General features: G+C 47.4%; 1 pseudogene; it reads right to left on the bottom strand.

Moving 5' to 3' along the window:
- Positions 1 to 13,064, bottom strand: part of LOC141161257 (up-regulator of cell proliferation-like) — a 67,758-nt pseudogene that overhangs the window by 25,743 nt on the left and 28,951 nt on the right.

The raw sequence follows: 13,064 nt of genomic DNA, 5'->3' as shown, positions 1-13,064 counted from the left end.
GCAATGGTTCAACTTCAGATTTGTGAGGACTCTATATTTTATAGTCTCTGTTACTGGTGGTTGGAGCAGGTAGATAATGGTTACTATCATGGAACCAGGTTGAATTCCACTTTTCCAATCTTCTCTCTGATAGTCGGGTGTCTATACGAATATAAGGGTGAATGAAGTCATCAACATTTGTGGGAGCATCGGCCCGGGCTAGTTCATCTGTAAGTGCGCTGGAGAGTCCGTTCTCAATAAAAAGTCATTTTGCAGCATTATTCTATTCAGTATCAATCACCCGCTATCTGAATTCTGTGGCGTACCCTGCGACTGATTGGTTACCCTGATGTAGGGCCATCAACGTAGTTGAAGCTGTTGCACCGCGATTAGGGTCATCCAACACTTGGCTCATGACTGCTAGGAAAGCCTCCAGATCATTAAGTTGAAAGTAATAAGTCTCATTAAGGGGGCTAACCCAGGCCAAAGCTTCATGTGTCAGTAGCATAATGATACTCGGCACCTTCGATCCATCAGTAGGGAAGTGAGCCTGGTATGCACCAAAGTATAATCTGCGCTGGTTGATAAAATCCATGATATTTGTCACGTTTTCCACCAAACCAAAGCAAATAAGCAAAATAATTAATAGCAGCCACTAGTGGTCAATTATTGTACAGTTTTCATTGGTGTTTTATGCTTTTTTTCTATGGGTAAGCTGTTACGTCCTCTTTCTGTATAGATTCACCACAACATGGCTGCTGCATTCCCTGCTGCTGCTTTTATACAGGCTTAGATAATTCCTCCTGATTGGCTGCTCTATGGGGAAGCCCGTCCAGCTAGTAGTGTTTACTCAACTGCATCTCATGCATATGGTCAATTTTAAAGGGGTTTTCCAGGAAAATAACATCTATATGATAGGATAAAATGTATGATCACTGGTTCCAGCTGCTTAGCGTTCCCCCACCAAAAAATTGTGCCAATAAAAACATCAGCTTGTCACGCAAAAAAAGTCCTGAAACAGATCAACTGATCTAAAAATAAAAAAGTTACGGGTCTCAAAAGATGAAAACACAAGCCATTTTTACAAATTTCGGCGTTTTTTTCATCATTATAAAATGATACAAATGTGGCATCACCGTAATCATACTGAGATGGAGAAACAAGATGTCACGTCATTTTTACGGCGTAATAAAAAAAGGGCAGACAAATTGTGTGATTTTTTTGTCATGCTGCCGCACTTGGAATCTTTTTTCCAATTTTTCAGTAATTTATGGGGAAAAATTAATGAAGTCATTCAAAACTACCCGTCCTGTTAAAAACCAGACAAAAAAAACCTCTCATATGGTGACAGAAAAATATAAATGTATCACTCCCGGAAGAAAGATTGGATAAAAATGAAAGTGTAAAAATGAAAAATGACAGCGGCGGAAGATGTTTAACTATTCTTTTCCCTGGAAACCCCCTTAAAGGGTGGGATTTAACAAGCACAAATTTAGAGAGGACAAACTGAAAGCGGGATTTATTTATAATATATTGTATCCTCTTATAAAGTATCTAAAGTTTTATATTTTCTTTTTACAATTTTTTCCAAAGTGAAAAATTATGAAATTTAAAAAAATCATTTATGAAAGGATTCATCTTCTTTCCTTTAGAAAAAATTCACGCAAGTGGCTTCCAAAGCCTGTTTTTTCCCCCGTTTAATTGCTTGCCTTTAGCTGCATTGATAAAATACTCATTTGGAGTACGGATAATGGCAGTGACAGGCAAACAGACTGACGAAAAGTCGAGGTTTGGAGACCACTTAGAAACAAATTTATTTATGTGTTTCAGGCATGAAGATTAATCCCCTAATAAAGTGATTTTAAAAGTTTTATAATTTTCCGTGCTGAACAAAATTATTTAAAAAAAATAATAAAGTTTTATTTCTCTGCAAACCACAGGGCAGAGGCGCTCATGGATGAATGCACAGCACATACAGCATGTACAGTGGGGAAAGTATTTGATACACTGACGATTTTGCCACCTACAAAGAATAGAGAGGTCTGATTTTTATCATACGTATATTTCACTTCACAGTGTATGATTTTTACATAAATTGCATTTTTATTGCATAAAATAAGTATTTGATCACGACCAACCAGCAAGAATTCTGCCTCTCACAGACCTGTTAGTTTTTCTTTAAGAAGCCTCCTACTCTTCACTCATTACCTGTTTTAATTGCACCGGTTTGAACTCATTACCTGTATTAATTGCACCGGTTTGAACTCATTACCTGCATTAATTGCACCGGTTAGAACTCATTACCTGTATTAATTGCACCGGTTTGAACTCATTACCTGCATTAATTGCACCGGTTAGAACTCATTACCTGTATTAATTGCACCGGTTTGAACTCATTACCTGCATTAATTGCACCGGTTAGAACTCATTACCTGTATTAATTGCACCGGTTTGAACTCATTACCTGCATTAATTGCACCGGTTTGAACTCATTACCTGCATTAATTGCACCGGTTTGAACTCATTACCTGCATTAATTGCACCGGTTTGAACTCATTACCTGCATAAGTGACATCTGTCTACACACTTAATCACACTCCAACCTCTCCACCATGCCCAAGACCATACAGCTGCCTAAGGACACCAAGGACAAAATTGTTGACCTACACAAGGCTGGGATGGGCTACATGACAATAGTCAAGCAGCTTGGTGAGAAGGCAACAACTGTTGGCACAATTATTAGACAATGGAAGAAACACAAGATGACTGTCAATCTTCCTCGATCTCGGGCTCCATGCAAGATGTCGCCTCGGGTGGTAATGATGATACTGAGAAATGTCAGGAATCAGCCCAGAACTACACAGGAGGACCTGGTCAATGACCTGAAAAGAGCTGGGACCACAGTCTCAAACATTACCGTTAGTAACACACTACGCCATCATGGATTTAAATCCTACAGGGCACACAAACTCCACCTGCTCACGCCAGCACATGTCCAGGCCCCTTTGACCATTTGGATGATCCAGAGAAGGCATGAGACTAAAATAAAACTTGTTTGGAGGAACAAGAAGCATGAGTACAACCCCAAGAACACCGTCCCAACCGTGAAACATGGTGGGGGAAACATCATACTTTGGGGGTGCTTTTCTGCAAAGGAGACAGGATGACTGCGCCGTATAGAAGGGAAGATGCATGGGGTCATGTATCGTAAGATTTTGGCCAACAACCTCCTTCCCTCAGTAAGAGCATTGAAGATGGGTCGTGGCTGGGTCTTCCATTATGAGAATGACCCAAAACACAAAGCCGGGGCAACTAAGAAGTGGCTCCGTAGGAAGTATTTCAAGGTCCTGGAGTGGCCTAGCCGGTCTCCAGACCTGAACCCAATAGAATATCTATGGAGCGATCTGAAACTCAATGTTGCCCAGAGACAGCCCCGAAACCTGAAAGATCTGGAGAAGATCTGTATGGAGGAGGGGGCCAAAATCCCTACTGCAGTGTGTGCAAGACTGGTGAAGATCTACAGGAAACGTCCGACCTCTGTAATTACAAACAAAGGTTTCTGGACCAAATATTAAGTTCTGTTTTTCTATTGTATCAAATACTTATTTCATGTAAAAAAAATGCAATTTAATTATGTAAAAATCGTACAATGTGATTTTCTGGATTATTTTTTAGATTCTGTCTCTCACAAGTGAAGTGTACCTGTGATAAAAATTACAGACCTCCATTCTTTCTAGGTGGGAAAACTTGCAAAATCGGCAGTGTATCAAATACTTATGCACACAGATTTTGCCCCCTAAAACTAATGCTTCCGTCTTCCTCTATCTATGGTGTCTGTTAGAATTTGCTAGTTTTTTTCTGCATACGCCATGCGGATGCAGAATTAAAGCCTCAGGCCGGGGTCCCACTAGCGTATCATATCCGATGCGAGAGCTGCAGATGCGATATGCTAATGACACTCGGATCCTGCTCCGTTGCGAGCAGGAGCCGAGTGTCAATGTCCTGTGCTCCGATCCTCTCGTACAGAGAGGATCGCAGCACAGCTGTGGAGGGGAGGGGGGGATTAATTTCTCTATCTCCTCTGTTGCTGGCGTCAGCGAGAATCACACTGAACTCGGGTGATCTCCGAGATAGACTTATATGGGTGCGTGCGATCAGAATCCAGCATGCTGCGATTATTTTTTAAGCCCGATCGCGATCCGATCGGAGCTGAAAAGAAGAATGCCATTGAGAACACGAGCATAGGATTAAATTGGTACAAATGCAATCTGATTTTTTTATCGGATTGCATTTGTCTGATTTATTCGCAACCGAGAGCGAGGCCTTACCCGCGTAGAGTCGGCTACTCACCTTCCAAAAGTGACTGAGACAAACCAGACAAATCGGGAAACCTGAGGACCAAGCTCTCCAGGTGGTTGAGGAATTTCTGACATGCCCGTTCTCCATTTTGAAGTAAGAGATTCAACAACTCCTCGGTTTTCTCTGCCGGAGAATCTTTTGAACAGAATTCAAGATAGTTCTCGAGTGATACGAGGCCCAGGGAGCCAAGTTCATCAAAAAAATCCTCTGCGTTTTCCTGGAATATTTCAGCAAATTTCCATTTCAGATGTTTGACAATCCAAGAAGCTTCTCTGAAGGAATTCATGGTGTTCGCCAGTCACCTGCTAATAAATCATAGAAAACATAGTGTCATCGATTCTGCACCGAAAATCCACATCAAGATACAACACAAGAGGATCAGGTTAGAAACCCAATTCACAGAGGAAAATCCCCGCAGACTAGTAATAGCGATCAATCACAGCATTTAGAAGGCAGGGAGAGGAGCGGGCTCCCTCTCCCGTCCAATCCGCTCCCCATGACGTCACTGCGGGGAGCCCTATGGTTGCCATGACAGCTGGTGGTCACATGACGACCTCCTGATCTGTCAGCTACAGAGGCCTGCTTAGACCATGCCACGAGCAGGTCTAAGAGGCTTCTGTCAGTGCAGCATTGACAGCTATAATGCATTATACCAGAGATCTGTGTAAAAAAAAAAGTTAAACTTCCATAGAGGGAGAGGGACTAAGTACAAAAGTGACAAAAAAAAAATTATAAAAATATTTTATCCCCTTTATGACCTATGACATATTTATGCGTCATAGGTCACCTCCTCCTCTTTGATGCAATCTCCGGTGCTGAGCCCGCATGTTTTCGGGCACATGACAGCTGATCTGATCAGTTGTCATGTGCCCCTAACAGCCGCGGGGTCATGTGTGGCGCAGTCAACACAACTGGAGGGGTCGTGTGTGGCACAGTCATCACCGCTGCAGGGGTTGTATGCAGCACAGTCATCACGGCTGCAGGGGTCGTGTGTGGCACAGCCATCACCGCTGGAGGGGTCATGTGTGGCACAGCCATCAGTGCTGCAGGGGTCATGTGTGGCACAGATATCACTGCTGCAGGGGTCGTATGCGGCACAGTCATCACTGCTGGAGGGGTCAAGTGTGGCACAGTCATCATCACTGGAGGGGTCGTGTGTGGCACAGTCATCACCGCTGGAGGGGTCATGTGTGGCACAGCCATCAGTGCTGCAGGGGTCATGTGTGGCACAGCCATCACCGCTGGAGGGGTCATGTGTGGCACAGCCATCACTGCTGCAGGGGTCATGTGTGGCACAGTCATCACCGCTGCAGGGGTCGTGTGTGGCACAGTCATCACTGCTGCAGGGGTCATGTGTGGCACAGTCATCACTGCTGCAGGGGTCGTGTGCAGCACAGTCATCACTGCCGCAGGGGTCGTGTGTGGCACAGTCATCACCGCTGCAGGGGTCGTGTGCGGCACAGTCATCACTGCTGCAGGGGTCGTGTGCAGCACAGTCATCACCGCTGCAGGGGTCGTGTGTGGCACAGTCATCACTGCTGCAGGGGTCATGTGTGGCACAGTCATCACTGCTGCAGGGGTCGTGTGCAGCACAGTCATCACTGCTGCAGGGGTCGTGTGCGGCACAGTCATCACTGCTGCAGGGGTCGTGTGCGGCACAGTCATCACTGCTGCAGGGGTCATGTGTGGCACAGTCATCACTGCTGCAGGGGTCGTGTGCAGCACAGTCATCACTGCTGCAGGGGTCGTGTGTGGCACAGTCATCACCGCTGGAGGGGTCGTGTGCGGCACAGTCATCACTGCTGCAGGGGTCGTGTGCAGCACAGTCATCACTGCTGCAGGGGTCGTGTGTGGCACAGTCATCACCGCTGGAGGGGTCGTGTGCGGCACAGTCATCACTGCTGCAGGGGTCGTGTGTGGCACAGTCATCACTGCTGCAGGGGTCGTGTGTGGCACAGTCATCACCGCTGGAGGGGTCATGTGTGGCACAGTCATCACTGCTGCAGGGGTCGTGTGTGGCACAGTCATCACTGCTGCAGGGGTCGTGTGTGGCACAGTCATCACCGCTGGAGGGGTCGTGTGCGGCACAGTCATCAATGCTGGTGGGGTCGTGTGTAGTGTTGAGCCACCCCTGTAGTGTTCGAGTTCGGTTCGGTTCGTCGAACACCTTCGAACACCGTTAAAACCAATGGCAGGCAAACAAAAACACATAGAAACACATAGAAAACACCTTCAAAGGTGTCCAAAAGCTGACAAACTGCTCAGAAGACACAACTAACACATGGAAAAGTGACAAGTACATATAGTCATGCGAAAAGAAAAGAGGTGGAGGAGTAAAAGGAGGGGGAGACACAGATATAGGCATGTCATGCCCTTCTAAAATCCAAAAAGTGAGAAGCCGAGACGGCCAGTCCGCTCCTGCCCGTGCCACCTCCGTGTCGCCGGGTTTGTGCCAGAGCCGCGGTGAACCCTGACGGCCAGCCCCCCTCTCCCAATACTGGTGCCTGTCCGCTGGTGGGTCGAGCGAGCCCCCCTGTGGTGGAGGCAGCTCTAAGCTTTTTAATTTAAATTGTCTCTCTAATTTGAATGAATACACTTTAAATCCATTTACAAGGATCTATTGGAGGGCAAGTCTCATGCCAGCAGCCGCGTAATTCCAGCTCCAGTAGCGTCCACTAAAGCTGCTGCAGTTAAAAAGCTTTTATAAGGATCGAGCTCGGCTGTCCACCGCAAGGCATCCTAGTGCCAGTCCCAGCCCCTATGCCTTGGGGTGCCTCCTGATGCTCTTCACTGAGTATCCCGTGGTCCCGAAGCATTTCCTTTGAAAAAATTAAGTGTCCAAACTACAGGTGGTGTAGCTTGCTTAACAGCCGGGATAATCCGCTGACTAGCAGACACTGCTACTAGGCACAAAGTATTTCCTGGGCTAGATGCAGTTAAAAATTTGTAATTAGATACTCTCGTTGGATGCTGAGAAAGCATTCCATAGAGTCTCCTGGCACGCCACATATGATTCTCTTAAAAAGCTTGGGGCAGGGGTCTAGGGGACCCTTTTATAGCCAAAATCACGGCCCTGTATCACAATACGTCACCTAGGCTGAAGATAAATGGAACTGTAGCACCCTGAGGGCTCAGTTGCTACAGAGGTATTGCACCTCACCCAGAGGTGTGATATCTCACTCTCAGGTAAGGATGGAGTGTGGATCAGGACCCGACACCTGCATGCATTACACCACATTGCCGTGGGGCAGGGCGACCAATATGCCCCTGAGATGGGCACGACAGTCCCTGTCCCTGGCTGGAGTGGGGGGAGGGAACACTGAGGAAGGGGAACCCTGTAGTGCAGGAGCAGGGAGGAAGCAGTTCCTGGGTGCATTGAGAAGGGAGTATAAAAGGTGGGCACCATCTTAGTTCAGTGCAGAGAAGTCTGAGCAGAAGTGGCAGGGAGCAGGGGCTCTGCATGAGCTCTGCTCCGGAGGCGGGCCTAGTAACAGAGGCCCAGGCCTGCAAGAGGGAGAAGGAAGGAAGAGGAGCGGAGAAGGCTCCAGGAACGAGGAATGAAGGGATCCCTGGGGTGCGGACGGGCGAGTCGCCACCGCACGTTCGAATCCACCTGCGTGGAGGGGTCAGGCCAAAGGGGGAGACTGGTCCCCGAAACTAGTGGAGGCAGGAAACGACCCTCAGCTAGAAACCGGAGGCTGTGACATTTTATGTGGCGCAGCCCCTTGCTACACCCGCTAGGAAGGCACCACATAGGGTCAGGGAACCTGGCGCTAAGTTTACCAAGAGGAGGCCCGAGGCAGCCGGACAGAAGGGTTGGTAAGAAAGGCCAGACAAAGGACACACAAAGGGGGTCCTGTGAAGCGCTCCAAAGTTATCTGGGAGTTGTCTGAGCCCCTCACCTGGTGAGCACAGTACGACGTGGGCAGCCGTTACCTGCAGACGTGGTCTGGATAATAAGAACTGTGAATAAAGGCCCTGAACTGCATCACTGACTCCGTGTCGTTACTGCTGCTGCCCTGCACCATCACCCCCATCCTCCGCATACACTGCCCTGAGGCTATACTCCTCCCGTGGGGAGTTATGCTACGCTCTGCTGCACCCACAACACCAGCCTCAGCGGTCTGCCCTGGAGCGGCGGTTCACTCTGACCGCAATCCACGGGTGGCGTAGTCGGACATTTAAACATCAAAACCACATAAATAGTTCTGCCACTGGTTTGACCGCCCTGAGCCACGGAACTGGGTCGCCGCCACGAAGACTACAACCACCAGCATCCACCAAAAAGGGTCCGGCTCCGGGTGTCCCAAGGCCCAGGGGGTGCGTCAGAACATTTTCATCACCTTTCACAATCACCAATGGGACAAGGCAGGGATGTCCTCTGTCCCCTCTCTTATACATCCTAGTGACGGAGCACCTGCTCTCATCAATTCGCCATAACCCCAATATTAGGTGGATTGAGGTGGGAGGCACCGAGTACAAGTGCTCTCTATTTGCTGATGATGTCCTAGTATATATCACTCAATCACATATATCCATCCATGCTGTTATGGCTGAAATAGATCACTTTGTTACATGGTAAAATTTTAAAATCAATGCAGCGAAGTCTGAGGCCCTCGATGTCTCCCTCCCCAAATCCATATAGGATTCCATCCAGTCCAACTTTCCCTTTGCCTGGCCCTCACAGGGTATCAAATACTTAGGAATTCCTATTCATAGAGACCTCTCCCATCTATGTTATCTTAATTTTGGGCCCTTTATTGAACAACTCCATACAGACCACGGTTGGCAAGTTAGAACTGTAAGATTCACTACGTGAACCACTGGTGTTTTGTGGAAAAGCACATGTACACTGCGTTCCAAATTATTATGCAAAAAGTGTTTAGGAGTGATAAGGGAAGAATTTGTTTGTTTGTCAGTTAAACTCATTGATGGTGATGTGTGTCAGGGCTCTTTATATCACTGTAAGCAATTGCAGACACCTGTGCTAATTAGTTTGGCAGGTGTGTCCAATGAAAGGTAAGACTACTTAAGAAGGCTGTCTCACATTATTAAGCAGCCTACATTTTCTGCCAAAATGGGAAAGAAAAAGGATGTGTCGGCTGCTGAGAAGCAACAAATTGTGGAGTGTTTAGGTCAAGGCATGACTACAATCAACATTGTGCGATGATCAGGATGAAGTGTCTTGGCAATCAAGAAGTATGTAGCTGATTCACAGTACACACGTGTGCGTGCTGATAAGGGCAAATTGAGGACTCTTTCCTACAGGCAATTACGTCAGGTTAAAAGAGCAGCGGCAAAAAAGCCTTGTCATAGCAGCAGACAAGTTTTTGAAGCTGCTGGTGCCTCCAACGTCCCCCGAACAACAAGATGCAGGGTCCTTCAGAGGTTTGCAGCTGTGCATACGCCATCCTGTCGACCTCCTCTATCCACTTCACACAAGCAGAAACGGCTCCAGTGGGCCAAACATTACATGAAGACTGATTTCAAAACTGTTTTGTTCACGGATGAGTGCCGTGCAGCGCTCTATGGTCCAGATGGATGGAGTGGAGGATGGCTGGTTGATGGACACCCCACGCAAACACGGCTACAGCGCCAACAAGGAGGAGGTGGAGTAATGTTTTGGGCTGGAATCATGGGGAGAGAGATTGTCGGCCCCTTTAGGATCCCTGAAGGCGCTAAAGATGAACTCCATAATGTATGTGGATTTTCTCAAACAGCACTTCCTGCCATGGTTCAAGAAGAAGAACCGTGTATTTCACAGCAAGATCATTTTTTTGCATGATAATGCACCATCTCATGCTGCACATAAAACATCTGCATCTCTGGCTGATATGGGCATAAAAGGGGACAAACTTATGGTGTGACCCCCATGCTCCCCTGACCTCTACCCCATTCAGAACCTCTGGAGCATCATCAAAAGGAGTGTCTATGATGGCGGGAGGCAGTTCACATCTAAGCAACAGCTTTGGGAGGGTATTCTGTCCTCATGCAAAACAATTGAAGCAGAAACCATCCAAAACCTGACAAATTCAATGGACGAGAGAGTTCAGAAGCTCCTTTCCAACAAGGGGTCCTATGTGAAAATGTAACATCACCTAGAATAAAGTTTTGAGTTGAAAACTGTTTGATTTCAGTTTCTAATAACCTGCTAATGCTTATAATTTCAAAAATTACCATTTTTTTGGTCTTTATTAAAATGAAAAGGTTGATCGAAAAGTTTGGGGGATCTAAGAGTGTGGCAACCCAGTAGTCATGATTACTTCGAATTCTGACAATATGAGGGTCATGTTGCAGGTAGTGCAGCAAGAAGGCACTTATGTGTCTTGCGCATCTCGGAGCCCCAAAATTATTTTCCGGGCTAGATGCAGCTAAAAATTATTATTAATTTTAAATCTGGTGGAGCTTAGTATAGATGGCCTAATAGGATCAGTGCTGCACACTGCTACAAAGCCCAAATTATTTTCCAGCCAAGATACAGATAAACATGATTAGTAATTTTAAATCTGGTGGAGCTTATTATAGATGGCCTAATAGAATCAGTGCTGCACACTGCTACAAAGACCAAATTATTTTCCAGTCAAGATACAGATAAACATGATTAGTAATTTGAAAGCTTAAAACGGTTGGTAGGGTGATTTTAACTAATCATCAAGCTTTTACTCTCCCCAGGATGACACAGGGGTAGAAAAGTCGTTTCGGATCCATGATTTGTTCATCTTTATGAACGTAAGTCTGTCTACATTATCAGTGGAGAGCCGCGTGCGCTTATCTGTCAGCACACCGCCAGCAGCGCTGAACACACGTTCAGACAGAACGCTGGCTGCGGGGCATGACAAGATCTCCAAGGCGTAAGTGGCTAGCTCCGGCCATTTATCCAGATTGGAAGCCCAAAAAGAGCAAGGGTCCAGTGACACAGTCATGGCTTCAATGTTTACTTGGAGATACTCCTGTACCATCGTCTCTAGGCGTTGACTATGTGTCAGACTTCTTGTCTCCTGTGGCCTTGCAAAGGATGGGCTAAAAAAGTGGTGAAATGATTCCGCAAAATTGATGTTACCAGCAGATACTGTGGTTCTGTTACGGTTTGAGTGCTGAACACTTGACGGTCCCACGGTTGGCAAGTTGGAACTGTGAGATTCACTACGTGCACCACTGGTGTTTTGTGGAAAAGCACATGTAAGATTCTGCAACAGTCTCTGCTGATACTCCTGCATGTGTGCATCCCTTTCTATGGCAGGAATAATTTCTTCAAATTTACTTTTGTACCGGGGATCTAACAGTGTGGCAACCCAGTAGTCAGGATTATTTCTAATTCTCACAATTCGAGGGTCATGTTGCAGGTAGTGCAGCAAGAAGGCACTCATGTGTGTTGCGCATCCAGGAGCACCAAGTCCCTGTTGTGTTTGTGGCGAGGTAACAATCATGCTTCCTTCCTCTGTCCTCTCCCCCCAACCTCGCACAACAGAAATGTGATCAAGGTCTCCCTCATCTGATGAGTCTTCCATCAGTTCGTCCTCCACTTCTTCCTGGGCTCCTGCACCTTCCTCACTAGTGTGGCTGCTACAATACGCCCTGGTAAAACCATCTCCCCCACCCTCACATGCCTGCCGCCTTGGTGCTGCCGACCGTCTGGACCTTGCAGATGTTAGCCCTTCCGCATACAACTCCTCCTCCTCTACTTCCTCCACCTCCTCTTGTGCCACCACCTGACTCCGAATTCTGTTTAACATGTGCTCCAGCATGTAAATCACCGGAATAGTCATGCTGATAATGGCATCGTCAGCACTAAACATCTTCGTCGCCATTTCAAAACTGTGCAGAAGGGTGCATAGGTCCCTGATCTGAGACCACTCCTCCAGCGTGATTTGCCCCACCTCTGGATCTCGTTGGCCCAGGCTATACGTCAGAACGTATTGCACCAGGGCTTGTCGGTGCTGCCACAGTCGCTGCAACATGTGCAGAGTTGAATTCCACCGGGTAGGCACATCTCATTTTAGCCGGTGAAGTGGCAGGCCCAACGACTTCTGTAGAGATGTAAGTCGCTGAGCTGCGGGATGCGAACGGCGGAAGTGAGCACACAGCGACCGTGCCCTCTGCAGAAGGCCATCTAGTCTGGGATAGTGGGCTAAAAATTGCTGGACAACCAGGTTCAACACGTGAGCCATACAAGGCACGTGTGTGACATTGCCCCGGCGAAGGGCCGCACCCAGGTTTGCAGCATTGTCGCACACGGCCTTCCCTGGTTTCAGGTCCAGTGGAGACAACCATTCATGAAATTGGTTCTCCAGAGCTGACCACAACTCCTCAGCTGTGTGACTCACATTTCCCAGACATTTCAAAGTAAAAACCGCCTGATGACGTTGAGCCCTACTGCCAGCATAGTATGGAGGTGTGCAGGATCCCTTCTGCGCAGTTAGAAAGCTTGTGGCATGATCAGACAGGCTTTGGGTGCAGGTGGAAGACCGAGAGGAGGTTGAGGAGGCAGAAGCAGTGGAGGAACTTTGACATAAAGAGGATTGACGCACAACTCGTGGGGACGACAAGACTTGGACAGCAGCCCCTTGTCCTGCTGTCACCATAGTTACCCAGTGCCCAGTCAGCGACATGTAACGCCCCTGTCCATGCCTACTCGTCCAAGTGTCTGTGGTGAAATGCACCCTGTCACACACAGAGTTTCTCAAAGAAGCGGTGATGTTGTGTGCGACATGCTGGTGGAGCGCAGG

The sequence above is a fragment of the Phyllobates terribilis genome, unplaced genomic scaffold (assembly GCF_046119375.1).
Source record: "Phyllobates terribilis strain yellow unplaced genomic scaffold, ASM4611937v1 Scaffold_9__5_contigs__length_417890890, whole genome shotgun sequence".
Classification (NCBI taxonomy): Eukaryota; Metazoa; Chordata; class Amphibia; order Anura; family Dendrobatidae; genus Phyllobates; species Phyllobates terribilis.
The sequence above is the reverse complement of the archived record's forward strand: the minus strand, read 5'-3'. Positions and strand labels throughout refer to the sequence as shown.